The sequence below is a fragment of the Stegostoma tigrinum genome, chromosome 1, assembly GCF_030684315.1.
Source record: "Stegostoma tigrinum isolate sSteTig4 chromosome 1, sSteTig4.hap1, whole genome shotgun sequence".
NCBI lineage: Eukaryota > Metazoa > Chordata > Chondrichthyes > Orectolobiformes > Stegostomatidae > Stegostoma > Stegostoma tigrinum.
Window position 1 is genome coordinate 167,706,423 of NC_081354.1, and position 17,795 is coordinate 167,724,217.

A 17,795-nucleotide genomic window follows, 5' to 3' on the forward strand; every position below is an offset into this window, starting at 1 on the left:
GATCGGAGTTATATCAGAAAATATACAAACAGCAGAATTCCAACTTCTGCTGTACCTTGCTACCATATGGTATTCATGATGTGGAGGTGCCAGTGTTGGACTGAGGTGGGCAAAGTCAGAAATTACACGCCACACGCTCTTTCAGTTAAAATTGACTTGCGTTGAACTAAACGTAATCCTGAATGATTATCTTTGCAGTGTTTGAAGAATACATAGCTGAAGGAACTTCTAAAATGAATATTCAGCTGGGGGAAAATAAACCACAGTGGTAGCCACAGATCATTCCTTAATTCCATTCTAACCCCAACTATTTTACGTAAATACAGGGCTGCAGTTTTCGTCACAGGCTGAGTCTAACGCTGAAAATACTTGACTTCATATTTAGTGAGTTTCTCTACCTGCTAAAATATGACGAAGTGAGCTCGTGTGACAGGATCTGAATCTTGCTGTAATGTGTTGTTTTCTTGAATTCAGGATTGCAGCCTGCTGCCCAGATTCACAGCTCTTGATGCAGTGCAGAAAAACACGAAAGCCATCATGTCCAGCTCCAGCCAGAGGCCTCAGCAAAAACCCAACCTGACTTTCCCTTCCAGCTGATCTTTCGGGCAAGCTAGAAATGTACAGCATCTGAGCTCCAGTGCAAAACACCATCTTACGCATGACTGCAACTGCTGAATTCCAAAAGCTACTTTGCTAGCCAAGCAACTGGTCACTCGTGTCACTCTTCTCCTATCTTCTGTTTAGCACTTACATCATCTGCCTTTCTATTGAAATACCTCAGGACATTAGCTACTGCAAGTAATGTCAAATTGCTGGTTTCTCCTTTCTGGGGTAAAGAAACCAATAAGATGCAAGAAATGAGCTACCATTGCCACAAATGACACAAGGACTACTCAGGAGTCCATGGTGAATATAGGACTGGATGAATCAGAACAGATGTTTCCAGCTGTTGGACCTGTCAGTGAGATTGTTTTGAAATGAACTGGCAATTTTAGCAGGCAACACATAACTCTGGTAGGTTTTGCCGAGAAGTTAATGTTGGTAATGATTTAAAATTTACAGCTGACATGATTCTTTATTAAAAGTTTGTTCTTAGAGATAAATGGATTAAAAATCCTTGAATACACTCGAGGTAATTTTGGTTTGGCACAATGGAGTAAAAAAAAGGCAGTTTTGGATCTACTACCCATTATAGATTTCTCAACGTCTGAAATTGAAATCAGGTCATACGTAAAAATAACAGGTGACCCATTAAAAACAAAATGATCCCAAGTGAGTGAAGGCTTTCAGAAGAAAGAAGTTTCCGAGAAGAGAGGTTTCGCACTCAAAACATTAACTCTGCACACGTGCATGCACTAATGCTTCTAATTAAATCAGTCTAACTTATCATTTTTCAATGCCCTGGAGAGGAAGTATATCTCAACTATATTAGAGAAAAGTTGGGGTGTGAGTTAGAGAGCTTCATATCAGGATCATAACATAAATTAGATTCTGTTATTTTATTCTGTACATACATCTCACCCAGAACAGGATCAAGATGGATAGCTAGATGGATGAATTGCATAGTTAAGTGTTTGCTTAAGCATGATGATTCTGCCTTTATAGTGCCAACTCCCTTCTGTTTCTCTGTAAACAGTCTCAGAATGAAAGGCAAACCATTTGGGACTGAACTGAGGAAGCATTTCTTCACTCAGAGGGATGTATATTTGGAATTCTGTACCCCAGAGAGTTGTGGAAGCTCCATCATTGTGTAAGCTCAAGACAGAGATGGATAAATGGTTAGAGACTAATGAGTTAAGGAATGTGCGGATAACATGGCAAATTGTCATTGACATAGATAATCAGCAGTGGTCTAGCATGACAGAGCAGGCTAGAGAGGCTGAATGGTTTACTCCTGATGCCTGTGTTTTTATAATCTTTAGTATTGCATTCCCCTTAACTCTCCTTCCAACAATTCAGTCTATTTTGCATAATTGGCCTTTTAAAGCAAAGCATCTCACTTTCTCACAGTTTGCCTAGTGAAACATCTGCTTACTGGATGCTTCAGAATCTATGCCACAAATGCCTTAAGCACAATTTCCGTCCCCAGTACTCCATACTGAGGGGGAGCATAGCTCACATTGAGGTGAAAGGGCTTTCATTAATATCATGATTTTCATCTCCTGAAGAACTTGACAGGGAAAGAGTTATCATTATAATTTGATATTGCGGTCAAGTTGGCAAATGCAGCAAAAAAATGTGTATACAACAAGACCCCAAAACGACAGAAGGGTCCTGACCAGAAACGTCAACTTTGCTGCCCCTCTGATGCTTCTTGGCCTGCTGTGTTCCCCCAGGTCCGCACTGATGTGTCAGATTAAGTTAATAACCTGTTTTGGAATTGGTTGAATGATGAATATTGACCAAGACAACAGGGAAACTCCCTGATCCTCTCTGACCATTCACCTACACTGGCAACTAATGTCACTGCTGAATGGACCCACCAAAACAAGGCATCTCTGTCAATGCAGCACTCCTTGCTCTGTTTGGTTTTATTTCCTGGAGAACATGGCCTAGCAAGCAGATGGCCCATGTTCAACATCTGAGAAGACAGTAAGGCACTTCTTACAGATGGGCTGCATCACTGTGTCCTGGGCACATCACCAGGAAAACATGGGAATGGTTTTTGGCACAGGATCAGCGACAGCAAAAGCAGAGTGAGAGAAATAATAGTCGGGGAAGAGGGGTAAAATGCAGGGGAGAGGAGATAGCCTCTTGGCCGACAAGGAACTGGAAAATCTTCCCCCTCCCCCATGCAATAAATCACCACAGTCTCATCTCTCATCTGTCTCTGGATTGATTCCTGATTGGAATGACAAACATGGGAAATTACCATGAGGTCCTTGCTCAGGTCTCAAGCAGTAAACACAGCCAGGCTCTGTCCACGTGCTTGGAGCCCAAACTATATATTTACAAAGCACAGCACTGATTTCAAGTGAGGGCCTTTGTAAATCAGAAATTTGAAATTTAGAATGGCAATTGGGCATATCCGTAAAGGAAAATACTGGATACCTTCCTCCACTGCATTTTAATTGGCGTTATGCCTGGTGTCTGCCTCATAGGGCATGGGGTGGTGGAAGATAGGGTAGTGAGGGGTAAAATCCATACCCCCCCCACACCCAGCAGAAATGTCCTGCTTAAGTCTAGAATGTGGCCAATGTACCCAACTGTCCCCATTTCCTTGACCTGTCTGTCTTTGCTCCCACTTATCCACTCCTCCCTCCTCACCGTCCAACCCCCATCCCAACTCCCTACCTACACTCACCTTTACTGGCTCCATCCAAACCTCCTTGACCTGTCCATCTTTTCTCCACCTCTCTGCTCCTTTATCCACCTTCCATCATCTCTTCCCCCCTCTCCATTTATTAGACTTCCCTTCCCCTCCCTCATTTCTGAAGAAGGGTCAGACCCGAAACGATAGCTTTCCTGCTCCTCTGACGCTGCCTGGCCTGCTGTGTTCATCCAGCTCTACAGCTTGTTATTTTATTCTTAATCTTCTGCCTTTTCCTCGTAGCCCGATAAATACTTCTCTTCAGATAATTTTCCCATTTCCTTCTGAAAGCCATTATTGAATCCCAAGTATGGTGATCAAAATATCCATGACATTTTGAATAGTTACAGAAAAACAATGAAACTGATCAAGAATAAAGATATTGTGAGATATATTAACAAGTATGTTGAATTGCTTTCTATAAATTACACAAACAAGTTCGAAGTGCATTATCGGAGTGAGGGAGACTTGGCTGCAGGGAAACTAAGTCAGAGTGAGTAACTGGGATTTTAGGTCAAAGTGGCGATTCGAGGTAGAGAGAGAAAGAGATGTCCTAATTAAAGTTTGTTCCAAGAAATAAAGTCTCAAGAGCAAGATATGAATGGGAGAGGAAATAAGTGTGGATCAAAAGGCCTGCCTGAGACAATTAGCAATAAAAAGCCACGAGTGCAGGGAAAGTACCTGATTGGTGAGTATGTTTGGATAATATTTCCAGGTGAAAGTCAGGCATTTAGGTTGTGTTTAAGTCTATTGAATTTTTTCTCTCTTTGTCTGAAAAATACCTTTTTTTCAAAGGAAGTCCATATTTATTCAAAGGGTAAGATTAGTTTTCAGAGTAATGACATGGCAGGTCAGAGGGCGAAGTGGAGTGTACACCCTGTGCTATTGTAATGATATGCCATGCACCCCAGACATATATAGCTGTAGGAAGTGTCACCTGCTGCACAAGCCTGAGCCCTGCAGTTTGAAAATTGTACTGCAGCTGGAAACACGGTTGTGCTTCTGTGAGAGGTAGGCAACAGCAGCAGTGACCTGCTAGACTGGCAACATCTTTAATTGCACTGGGACTGATATTCTCAAAGGAAGATTCGCTCGACAAATTAATTTGACAGAGGGATGGGAACTTGATGGGTAACCAAATTGGTAGAAATGATAATAAAATGTGAGGCTGGATGAACACAGCAAGCCCAGCAGCATCTCAGGAGCACCTTATCACTGGTAGAAATGATGTTGTTTATAGAAAGTAGAGAGTATGTGACTGTTTATAGAAAGTGGAGAGACTACAAGACAGGAGAAACAAAGTCAAGCATTGAGTGTGCTTCAAAAGCAGAGTAATGTCAAAAAGGCCAAGTATGGGCACACTACCTGAACGTATGCAGCATTCACAAAAAGGTAGATAATCTAAAGGCACAAACAGAAACACATGGGTACAATCTAATTGCCATTGCAGAAACATGGCTGCGTGATGACCGAGACTAGGTAGGCAATAGTTTAGAGGTGTTATCGCCAGATTATTAATCCAGAGACCCAGGTAATGCTCTGGGGACCTGGGTTCGAATCCTGCTAAGGCAGAGGGTGGCATTTGAATTTCACAATAATCTGGAAGTAAGAGTGTAATGACGACCATGAATCCTTTGCTGATTGTCAGGAATAACCCATCTGCTTCACGAATATCGTTTAGTGAAGGAAATCTGCCTTCCTTACTTGGTCTGGCCTTATGATGTCATCATTATTATGTCACAGCAATGTCGTCGACTCAACTGAGCTCAGGACAATTAGGGATGGGTAATAACTGCTGGTGCAACAAGTGATACCCTCATTCTGTGAATGAATTTTAACAAAGGGACTGGGAATCAAATATCCAAGGATATTTAATGTTTATGACAGACAGACACGAAGAAAAATGATGTGGAGTTGCACTGAGAATAAGGAAGGAATCAGTACAATCGTAAGGAATAATTTCAGATTAGAAAATACTGCACGGAATCTAGGTGAAACTAAGAAACAGCAATAAGCAGCAGACATTGGTTAGTCTTACTGATAAGCTGCACATAGTATTAATCAGGAGACAAGAGACGTATTTACCAGGCCCCACTTATTATGGGTGTCTTCAATCTGTATATAGACTGGGTAAACTAATTGAGCACAAAAACTGTGAATTTTGGGTTTCTAGAATGTGTTAGGGATGGTTTTCCAGAGAAGTTCATTTTCAAATACTTTCTTATACCATTTGGGACAGCTCATGCATGGGAGATCTTTGAATTGTGACTGAAAAACCAATTGACCAGACTTTCACGGTTTCTGGAGCACATTCACTAATTGTAAATCACAAATTCTCTTAGATTCTCAAAACTGTCAAAAATATTTCTGATCTCAGTGTCAGTGGTTGCAGTTCTCCTTTCATATCGCTTACTTCCTCTTTGGGCTATGAATGCTGCTGGAAAGGAATGCTTTCCTAAGAATTTTCTTTTTGCGTTATAGCAAGGATATTATTCAACCAGAGAGGGATCAGATGAAATTTACCAGGATGTTGCCAGGTGTGGAGGGTTTGAGTTGCAGAGAAAGGCTGATAGACTGGGATATTTTTCAGTTGGGTGTAGGGGCTTGAGAGGTGACCTTATAGGAGTTTGTAAAATCATGAGGGGTAGGGATAGGGTGAATGGCAGTGTCTGTTCTTAAAAATAGGGGATTTCAAGACTCAGGGGCACATTTTTAAGGTGAGAGGACAGAAATTTAAAAAAGACATTGGGGGTAATATATTTACACTGAGCAAGTATACTGTATGGAATAGACTTCCTGAAGAAGTGGCAGATGTTGGCACAGGTAGAATGTTGAAAAGACATTTGGGTAAGTATGCTACAACTGGAGTTCCTCTGCTCTTCCTGTACTTTTTCTTTTTTTAACTCTCACTTTTCTTTTTCTGCAGTTTTCTTTTTATTCAAAGTTTTAACATGAGTTACCCAGAGGGGAATGGAGGAGGCTATTCTAGTCTGCAGGCCATCACTGGTGAGTCCCAGAGGCGTGCCCCAGAGCAGAAGCCGGGGTGGGGGGAGTGTGTCCCAGAGCGGAGGTCGGGGTGGGGCGAGGCATGTCCCAGAGCGGAGGCCGGGGTAGGGGGAGTGTGTCCCAGAGCGGAGGTCGGGGAATGTGTCCTCAAGCGGATGCCAGGGTGGGGGGAATGTGTCCTAAAGCGGAGGCTGGGGTGGGGGGAGTGTGTCCCAGAGGAGAGGCCAGGGTGGGGCAAGTGTGCCCCAGAGCGGAGGCCGGGGTGGGGGGTGTGTGTCCCAGAGCGGAGGCCAGAATAGGGGGAATGTGTCCCAGAGCAGAGGCCAGAGTAGGGGGAATGTGTCCCAGAGCAGAGGCCAGGGTGGGGCAAGTGTGCCCTAGAGCGGAGGCTGGAGTGGGGGGAGCGTGTCCCAGACCGGAGGCCAGGGTAGGGGGAATGTGTCCCAGAGCGGAGGCTGGAGTGGGGGGAGCATGTCCCAGAGCGGAGGCTGGAGTTGGGGGAGGTGTGTCCCAGAGCGGAGGCTGGAGTGGGGGGAGCGTGTCCCAGAGCGGAGGCTGGAGTGGGGGGAGCGTGTCCCAGAGCGGAGGCTGGAGTGGGGGGAGCGTGTCCCAGAGCGGAGGCTGGAGTGGGGGGAGCGTGTCCCAGAGCGGAGGTTGGAGTGGGGGGAGCATGTCCCAGAGCCGAGGCTGGAGCGGGGGAGGTGTGTCCCAGAGCGGAGGCTGGAATGGGGGGAGCGTGTCCCAGAGTGGAGGCTGGAGTGGGGGGAGCATGTCCCAGAACGGAGGCTGGAGTGGGGGGAGCGTGTCCCAGAGCGGAGGTTGGAGTGGGGGGGAGCATGTCCCAGAGCCGAGGCTGGAGCGGGGGAGGTGTGTCCCAGAGCGGAGGCTGGAGTGGGGGGAGCATGTCCTAGAGCGGAGACTGGAGTTGGGGGAGCGTGCCCCAGAGCGGAGGCTGGAGTCGGGGGAGTGTGTCCCAGCGCGGAGGCCAGGGTGCAGAAAGTATGCCCCAGAACGGAGGCTTGAGTGCGGGAGGTGTGTCCCAGAGCGGAGGCGAGGCCAGCGTGGCGTGGAAGTGAGATCTCGATGTTTGAAGCCCGGTGTGGCCTTGAGACTTGGCCCAGGCAATCTGGAGGCTCGGTGCTGGTACTGACTCGGTGAAAAGACTAAAATTCCAGTAGTTGAAAAAAAGAAGTTATTTATTCTTATGCTGAACTTTTACTTATCATTCTTTCACGTCTGTAACACATACCTAAGATTCTGTACTTAGGCACCTCATACTTAAGACAGCGCCAAAGCTGCAACGTTACTAACTTTCCACTGGATTCATTTGAGTGCACATGATAGTATAGCTAATTCAATTCAATTCACTTCGAATGGGAAAGGTTTGGAGTGATATGGGCCAGGAGAAGGCAGATGGAACAAGGTTAGTTTGGGATTATGTTTGACCCAGACTGGTTGGGCCAAAGTACCAGCTTCTGTGCTGTATGACTTGATGACTCTTTTAGTATATGTAGGACCCAACTAGAGGACTTGTTATTTTAAATCTGGTGTTATTTGATGAAAAGGACCAATTTATTTTGTTATAAAATACCCTTTCAGGATGAGTGGCCAAAACAATTTTACGTTATATTTGAAAATGAGGTAGTTCATTCTAAAGCATGTATGTTAAATTTAAAAAGGGAATATATGATGGCATGAGGCACAAATTAGGTGAGGCAGACTGGGAAAATAAATTAAAAGGCATGATTGTACATAGTCTGAGATAACAAGGTGTGGAGCTGGATGAACACAGCAGGCCAAGCAGCATCTTAGGAGCAGGAAGGCTGACGTTTCAGGCCTAGAGCCTTCTATCACTGTACATAGTCTGTACATGTTACAGCAACTACACATTCTCCAAGACGCAAAAACTCATTAATGTCAATCAACCACAGCTGACAAAGTAAGTTCAGGCTTGTAACAAGTTAAAAAAAGAAACAAAAATATAAAATTGCCAGAAATATCAATATTTCTGAGGATTGGGAAGTTTATAGAATGTAGCAAAGGAAGACCAACAAATTAACAGGGAAAGGGAAAATCTAGAAACAAAAGTATAAAAATGGACTGACTGTACTTAAGAGAGTGCAGAAAGGATTCACTAGCATGTTACCACGGTTAAAGAGATTCAGCAATGAAGATAGGCTGGGCAATACAGACTGCACTTCTGAATAAGGGGCATGTTAAATTTATATTTTGCTTTGATTTACCTCAATGTTTTTAAAAGTAATCTTCCCATTCTGAAGCTCGGGTTGTTTACCATCTTCCTGAGAGCAGAGAAGACTGAAGTAGTCAGTAGGCATGAAACTTTAATTCTGCTTTTCTCTCCACAGATACCGCCACACCTTTTGAGCTTCTCCAGCACTTTCTGTCTTTGTTTCAGATTTCCAGCATCCTCAGCATTTTATTTCCCTGGATGCTGCCTTTGCTGTCAGCTCATCCATTCTGTCACACCCAATCCCTGAGCTCCATCTAGTGGCAGGAGTTGGCCAGTGCAGCCTGCCCTGGGACAGCATGGATAGCTGCCCCTTCTCACCACTAAATGGAGACAGGTCTATCTAAAAGTACCATATTATCGGTGTATTTTTAATTGAATATTATACCCTGTTTAATTTAGTGATATATTTTATTTCACAAGTTACTTAGGCTAGATACCAATAATGCTGTTCTTGTTCGGAGCCAAATTTGAACCTGTACGTATTTATTTCCTCGGTGAGAAATTTCCCATGAAACCATACTCCGACTTTAACATTGATTCCAATGGGAATCCCTGATTCACTTAAAGCCGTGACTTTCAGGAAGGTAACCGCAACTTTAAACAAGGACTTACTGCGAGGTAAGCAAACACATACAACAAGCTGTTCTGTAGTGAGGGTGACTCATACAACGTACAGATGCTTCTAGACCTGCTGAGTATTTCTAAAACATTGTTTTTGTTTTTTCAGAAAACATGGCTTTAAATTACGTTTTCCCTGAGATCATGGGTAACAGAGACTGCACTTCTGAATAAGGGGCATTTTCAATTCATATTTTGCTTTGATTTTTCTCAAATTTTAAGAAGCAGGTCTTCCCGTCCTGAGCTGTCTCTGTGGCTTGTTGGGTCTAACTGTTTCAATTTCCATCATAACTAGAATCTACCAGCCAAACACAAAACAGCTACATTATGGGCTATTGATGTTCATTCATGGAATTCCAGGCAATATTCAGTGATCTCAAGCCTTGACAATTCATGGACATTTAAAAAGAACTTAACGAAAGAAACCTAAAGAATTGCAGATGGTGGAAATCAGAAACAAAAACAGAAATGGCTGGGAAAATTCAGCAGGCCTGGCAGCATCTGTGGAGAGAAAGCAAAGTTCAATGTTTTGGGTCCATTGACCCTTCTTCAGAACTGATTGTACCTAGGAAAAGGTTGGTATATATGCTGAAGATGTAGTGGGGGAAGGGGGTGGAGTAAATGATGGGTGGAAATGAAGTCCAGAGAGAGAGAGAAAACAAGAGTTGGACTGATAAAGGAATGAGTACAGGTCAGGTTGGGGGGATGAGTAGCTGTTAGATGGGACCATTAGTGGTTGACAATGGGATGGTTGTGATAGCAGCCAATGTTCTGATAAGGCTTAAGGATTAGGGTAAGGAGATGGGAGTACGTGCTAAATCCTTAACATTTCTTGTTCCAATTCTACTCTGGCTCCAACCCATCACTCTTTCTTCAATACACTGATGGCATCATCGGCACAGCTTTCCTCTCTCTCCTCTGCAATTGGAAAAGTTTATCATTTTTCACTTGCAATTTCAAATCCACTCTCACCATCCCCTGGCCCATCTCTGACCCCTCTCTTTCCTTTCTCAGCATCTCTGTTTCCATTTCTGAGGATAAGCTGGTCTCCAATATCCACTAAAACACACCAACTCCCACAGTTATCTCAACTATACATCTTCACACCCTGCTTCCTGTACAGACTCTATTCCATACTGTCAGTTTCTCCATCTCCATTGTGCCTATTCCCACTGATGTCTCTTTCTGCAGTGGGCTCTCTGAAATATCCACGTTCTTCCTCAAGTGAGGATTCCCCAGCACCAAGGTTAACAGGGCCCACATCTGTGTCTGACCCATATCCCACAATTCAGCCCTTAACCCTTCTCTTCCCCCTCTCACAACAATGATAGGGCCCCACTTGTCCTCACTTACCGTTCCACCAGCATTCACATCCGGAGGAATCATAAAGCACCATTTCCACCACCTCCAGTGAGATGCCACCACCAGACACATAGTCCCCTCCTCTCACTTGTCAACCGTCAGCAGGAGCCCTTCACTCTGGGACACCTTGGTCCACACTTTCTTCACCCCCATACCACCCCACAGCCCTAGTGGCACCTTCCCCTGCAACTGGCAAAGAAGCAACATCTGTCCATTTACCTCCTCCCTCCCCACTATCCAAGGGCCCAAACACACCTTCCAGGTGAAGCAACACTTTACCTGCATTTCTCACAATCTAGACTACTGCATTCTCTGTTCACAATGTGGTCTCCTCTAAATTGGGGAAAGCAAGTGTAGACTGGGTGACCGTTTTGCAGAACACCTACATTCTGATTGTCAAAATGGCCGTGAGCGTCCAGGCCTTGTTATCACATGGACTGCTCCCTCAACCATCCCATTGTCAGCCACTAATGGTCCCACTTGGGAGTTATGGATTCCCATGACTGATTTTGCAACATATTTTCAGATATTCCTTGATACTTTTAATATCTCCAAATCTATTGATTTCTGTCTGTTGATTAAATATATTCAATGATTGAGCTTCCATTGTCATCTGGGATAGAGAATTCCAAAGATTCATCACCCTGTGAATAAAGAAATTCTTCCTTATCTCAATCACAAAAGGCCTACATTTGGTTCTCAGACTGGATCTGCATCTACCCTCACCATGCTCAGCTGGGAGAAACTCCTTGTTGAGGTTGGTTGGCTCGCCGAGCTGATTTGTTGTTTTGCAGACATTTCATTACCCTGCTGGGTAACATCCTGAGTGCAGCACGAAACGTCTGCAGAACAACAAACCTGCTCGGCGAGCCAACCAACGTCAACACCCACAATCCGAGCTACAGATCTACTCCAAAACCTTACAAACTTCCTTTTGCATCTACCCTGCCAAGCCTATGAGATACAAGTTTGAAAATGTTCTCCTTCATTCTTCCAAATTCCAGAGATTTCAGGCACAATCTCCTCAATTTCTCCTCCAAGGACAATCCTATCATCCCAGGAATCAGTCTGGTGAGCCTCCATTGCAACTTATCTATGGAAGGTATTCCTTCCTTCCTTCAACAAGGGAGCTAAAACTGTGCCCAATATTCCAGGCATGGCTTCACAAGCTTGTATACAATTGAGGCAAGGCATCTTTACTCCTCTACTCAAACCCTCTTGCAGTAAAGGCCAGCACACCATTTACCTTCCTAATTACGTTCTGCAACCACATGTCAGTTTCAGTGACATAAAAATGTCCTGGCACAAATGAAGGACAGAAAACTAGGAAAACAGTGGAAGTCTACCTCTTTTAATTAATGATAGTATTATTACAGAGAAGAATAGTATAAGCTCAGGACATCAGAGTGAGCAAGTGACTTGAGTAGAGAAGAGAAATGAAAAAAGCAAAAAGCCATTGTGGGAGTGGTGTACAGCAGCCCCACCCAAACCCCCTCCCAACTGTAGCTGTAGGATAAGGTGGAGCGTAAAGGAAAAAATAACGGGATCTTGTCGCTCAGACACAGCAATAATCTTTGGGGACTTTGATCAGCATGTAGACTGGAAAAGTCAGATGTGCGAGAGTAGCCTAGATGAATATTTTTCAGGCTGTTTTTGGGATAGTTTCTCAAGGCACAAGTCAGGAGTGTGATGGAATGCTCCCCTCTTGCCTGGGTGGGTGCTGCCCCAGCAATGCTCAAGAAGCCTGACATCATCCAGGACAAAGCATCCTGCTTGATTAGCACGAAATTCATAATTATCTACTCCCTCCATCACTCACTTTCAGTAGCATCAGTGTGTACCATCTACAAGGTGCACAGCAGAAATTCACCAAAGATCCTTAGACAACACCCTCAAAACTCATGGCCACTACCACTGAGAAGTACCAGGGCAGCAATTACAAGGGAACGCCACTAACTGCAAGTTCTCCTCCACTGTCACTGGTCAAAATCCTGGCATTCCCTCCTTAATAACAATGTGGGACGACCTCCACCAAATGGATCGCAGTGGTTCAAGAAGGGCAGCTTACCACCACCTTCTCAAAAGGATGGGTTATAATGTCTGGACAGCCAGTGCCCACACACTCTGCCATCCTGTGAGTAAATAAAGAATTTAAAGCCTTCACAGCAACCTCATCAAAGACAAGATTTCAAATTTTAACAATTTTAATATGACAAATAAACTAAAAACAATTTTGACTGAACAATACTTAGTAGCATCTAATATTTCAAGCTGCAGAAAAACTAAATCTTATTAATGGGGTTATTCGCCCAATAATCTGACACTTGCCTCATTGCCTTGAAAGATTGGTAGCGAGCTGCCTTCTTGAACTGTTGCATTCAATGAGAAGTAGAGTGCTAATCCAAACCAGCATCCTCTTTCTTTTGATGTCGATACTGGGTCAAGTGTTACTCTTCAATCAGGCTGGTTATTATGGCTGAAGAAACAGAAGTTGCAGCCAACAGCAATAAGACTACATGGTGCTCATGGAGTAACTGTCAGAAGCATAGGAATGTCATAAGTTATACCAACCCCAACAGTCCTACCAGACCATAAGGTGGCACCCTCAGAGACAGAAGGCTGGTGATGGTTGAACCTGAGGTTACAACACTGAAGCCTGTGCCCCCGAATTGAGCTTATCTTGATTAGAAGAGTTGGAGGAAATTGATCATCACCCAGAGAACAACCGGTCCAGAGTCAAACAGAATCAAACACAAGTCCGAGAACAAGCTGCCGTTGACTGGCTGGTCAAGAAGCAGCCAGTGGAGTATTGCATTCAGCTTCCAGGACTCATGTCAGAACCCCAAAGGAAGAACATATCTGCTGAGAGTACACAGAAGAAATACTTTATGTCAGGAAAAAGCAATGGCCAATGATGCAAAAGAAGCTCAATCAAATTCAGCACAGAAGAGTGACCAAGGCCATGACACCATTCCCCAGTGTTGTGTTGAAAGATGGCTGGACCAACAATCCAACATTTCACAATCATGGATCACTTACTAAGACATGACGCAAGACTAGTCATTCCAGCTTCCCTTCTTGAAGCAAGTATATGTTGGGGACACCGAGGCATTCTAGCTGTATAGCCAATGTCTAGCCTCTGACCAGGTGTCCAGAGATTTCATAAGAGATTAAAGAATTCCTCTGCAAAAGAAGTTTAGAACATAGAATATTACAGCACAGTACAGGCCCTTTGGCCCTCGATGTTGTGCCGACCTGTCATACCGATCTCAAGCCCATCTAACCTACACTATTCCATGTACGTCCATATGCTTATCCAATGACGACTTAAATGTACCTAAAGTTGACGAATCTACTACTGTTGCAGGCAAAGCGCTCCATTCCCTTACTACTCTCTGAGTAAAGAAACTACCTCTGACATCTGTCCTATATCTTACACCCCTCAATTTAATGCTATACCCCCTAGTGCTCGCCATCACCATCCTAGAAAAAAGGATCTCCCTATCCACCCTATCTAACCCTCTGATTATTTTATATGTTTCAATTAAGTCACCTCTCAACCTTCTTCTCTCTAATGAAAACAGCCTCAAGTCCCTCAGCCTTTCCTCGTAAGACCTTCCCTCCATACCAGGCAACATCCTAGTAGATCTCCTCTGCACCCTTTCCAAAGCTTCCACATCCTTCTTTAAGAAGGCAAAGAGCCCTCCAAGTGGGACCAATAACTAGGTCTTAAAAGGAATGATGTCTTTGACAAAGTCTACCAGAGATGAAAGATTTGCCCACACAGAAATGATCAACAGATCAGAGCCAGTGCCAACAGTCCTCAAGCAAAAGATATGACATTTATCTGAGCCCGAAGAGAACGCATTCTGAGTAAGCATCTAGACCACCTACATCTGTGAAGTCAGAAACTGGGTGGGGAAAATGAGGTTATGGTACATGTAATATGGTCATATACATGATTGTATAATGGATTAACTACGTGTAAAAATCTTGTGGAAAAATATTATCCAAGATGGACATTGGGATAATGTTCATATTATGAACAGAATAATGTTCATATTAATTTGGTTTCACCCATTCTACTGTGACCACAAACTCTGTGGATGAAACTAAGAGTTTGACTCTACCAACCAGAGGTAGTGTAACAGCTCCCCACGGTCCTAGTAATTATGACTGACCGAATGGCCACGCAATAAACCTTGTTACCTTAGAACTATGCCTCTCCTATAAATACACAACAGTGGTCTATCTTCTACCACTAATCACTATATAGGTAGGCATCAGTAGTGGCCAAAGTTAAAAGAGAATCAGTAACAGCAAACAGCCCTTGCCTAGTACCACAAACTGACAGAGGTGGCAGATACCACTCTATGCCAAACATTGTCTCCTGGGAAAGGCCACAGGTACCCCAGTGCTGTAGAGAGAGAGAGTTCAAGGGGTTGGACCCAGCAACAGAGCAGGAATGACAATATAATTGCTGGTTGGTATAGTGTGTGGCTTGGAGGGGAACTTACAGGTTGTTATGATCCCATGATTCTGCTGTCATCAAGAAACCTACAGCACAGGAACAGGCCCTTCGGCCCTCCAAGCCTGTGCCAATCAAGATCCTCTGCCTAACCTGTCATCTATTTTCTAACGGTCTGTGTCCATTTGGTCCCTGCCCATCCATGTAACTGTCCAAATATATCTTAAAAGACGCTAACGTGTCTGTGTCTACCACCTCCGCTGGCAACGCGTTCCAGGCACCCACCACCCTCTGTGTAAAGAACTTGCCATGCCCTTAAACTTTTCTCCTCTCACTTTGAACTCATGACCCCTAGTAATTGAGTCCCCCACTCTGGGAAAAAGCTTTTTGCTATCCACCTTGTCTATACCCCTCATGATTTTGTAGACATCAATCAGGTCCCCCATCAATCTCTGCCTTTCTAATGAAAATAATCCTAATCTATTCAACCTCTCTTCATAGCTAGCACCCTCCATACCAGGCAACATCCTGGTGAACATCCTCTGCACCATCTCCAAAGCATCCACATCCTTTTGGTAATGTGGCGACCAGAACTGTACACAGTACTCCAAATGTAGCTGAACCAAAGTCCTATACAATGGCAACATGACCTGCCAACTGTTGTACTCAATACCCCACCCGATGAAGGAAAGCATGCCGTATGCCTTCTTGACCACCCTACTGACCTGCGTTGTCACCTTCAGGGAACAATGGACCTGAACACCCAGATCTCTCTGTTCATCAATTTTCTCTAGGACTCTTCCATTTACTGTATATTTCGCCCTTGAATTTGATCTTCCAAAATGCATCACCTCGCATTTGCCCGGATTGAACTCCATCTTGCCATTTACCTGCCCAACTCTCCAGTCTATCTATATTCTGCTGTAATTTCTGACAGTCCCCCTCACTATCAGCTACTCCACCAATCTGAGTGTCATCAGCAAACTTGCTGATCAGACCACCTACACCTTCCTCCAGATCATTTACGTAAATCACAAACAACAGTGGTCCCAGCACAGATCCCTGTGGAACACCCCTGGTTACAGGTCTCCAATTTGAGAAATTCCCTTCTACTACTACCCTCTGTCTACTGTTGCCCAGCCAGTTTTTTTATCCATCTAGCTAGCACACTCTGGACCCCATGTGACTTCACTTTCTCCATCAGCCTGCCATGGTGAACTTTATCAAACGCCTTACTGAAGTCCAGGTATATGACATCTACAACCTTTCCCTCATCAATCAACTTTGTCACATCCTCAAAGAATTCTATTAAGTTGGTAAGACATGACCTTCCCTGCACAAAACCTATCACTGATACGCCCATTTTCTTCCAAATGGGAATAGATCCCATCCCTCAGTATCTTCTCCAGTAGCTTCCCACCACTGACGTCAGGCTCACCGGCCGATAATTACCTGGATTATCTTTGCTGCCCTTTTTAAACAAGGGGACAACATTAGCAAGTCTCCAGTCCTCTGGGGCCTCACCCATGTCTAAGGACACTGCAAAGATATCTGTTAGGGCCCCAGGTATTTCTTCGCTCGCTTCCCTCAGAAACCTGGGATAGATCCCATCCAGAACTGGGGAGTTGTCCACCTTAATGTCTTTTAGGATACCTAACACTTCCTCCTTCCTTACGTCAACTTGACCTAGACTAAGCAAACATCTATCCCTAACCTCAACATCCGTCATGTCCCTCTCCTTGGTGAATACCGATGCAAAGTACTCGTTAAGTATGTCACCCATTTTCTCTGACTCAGCGCATAACTTTCCTCCTTTGTCCTTAAGTGGGCCAATCCTTTCTCTAGTTACCCTCTTGCTCTTTATATATGAATAAAAGGCTTTAGGATTTTCTTTAACCATGTTTGCCAGCAATATCTCATGTCCTCTCTTAGCCCTCTTAACCCTCATGTAGGTAGAAGAGGTTGTAGGTTTAGAAGGTACCGTTGAAGTAGCCTTGGAGAATCGTTACTGCAAATCTTATAGTGAGAATGAATGCTGAAAGTGGTGGGTGAGAAGCCAATCAATTAAGCTCCACTGTTCTGAATAAAATCAGACTTCTTCAGTTTCAGTGGGTCAGCACCCACCCAGGCAAGTGAGGAGTATTCCCACACCTTTGATTTGTATCTTGTACATGGCAGACATGCTTTGGAAATCAAGGAGTGAGGTACTAGTTGCAGTATTTCCAGTCTCTGACTTGCTCTTTGTAGCCAAGGCAGCTATATGGCTTTTCTAGTTTTGTTCCTAATCAATGGTAATCATAGAGTCATAGAGTAATACAGCATGGAAACAGGCTCTTTGGCCCAAATTGGCCCATGCTGATCACAATGCCCACTCACTGATTTCCAACTGCCTGCATTTGGTCCCTATCCCTTTAAACCTTTCCCATCCAGGTACCTATCCAAATGTGTTTTAAATGTTGCTATTGTACCTGCCTCAACCACTTTCTCTGAAAATTCAGCCCATGTACACATGACTCTCTGTGTGAAGAAGTTGTCCCTCAGGTCTTTTTTAAATCTTTCCCCTCTCACCTTAAACTTATGCCCTCTGGTTTTCAATTCGCCACCCCTGGGAAAAAGACGACAGGTATTTCTGCTATGACACAAGTTTCGTTAACGCGGATTGGCTGTAACGCAATTGATGAATAGTGGACACTGTTTGGATAACGCAAACTTTCTGCTGTGCAGGTGTAATGATTTTCTATTGTGATTTCCCTAAAACGTGATTTTCTATGGCATGAGGT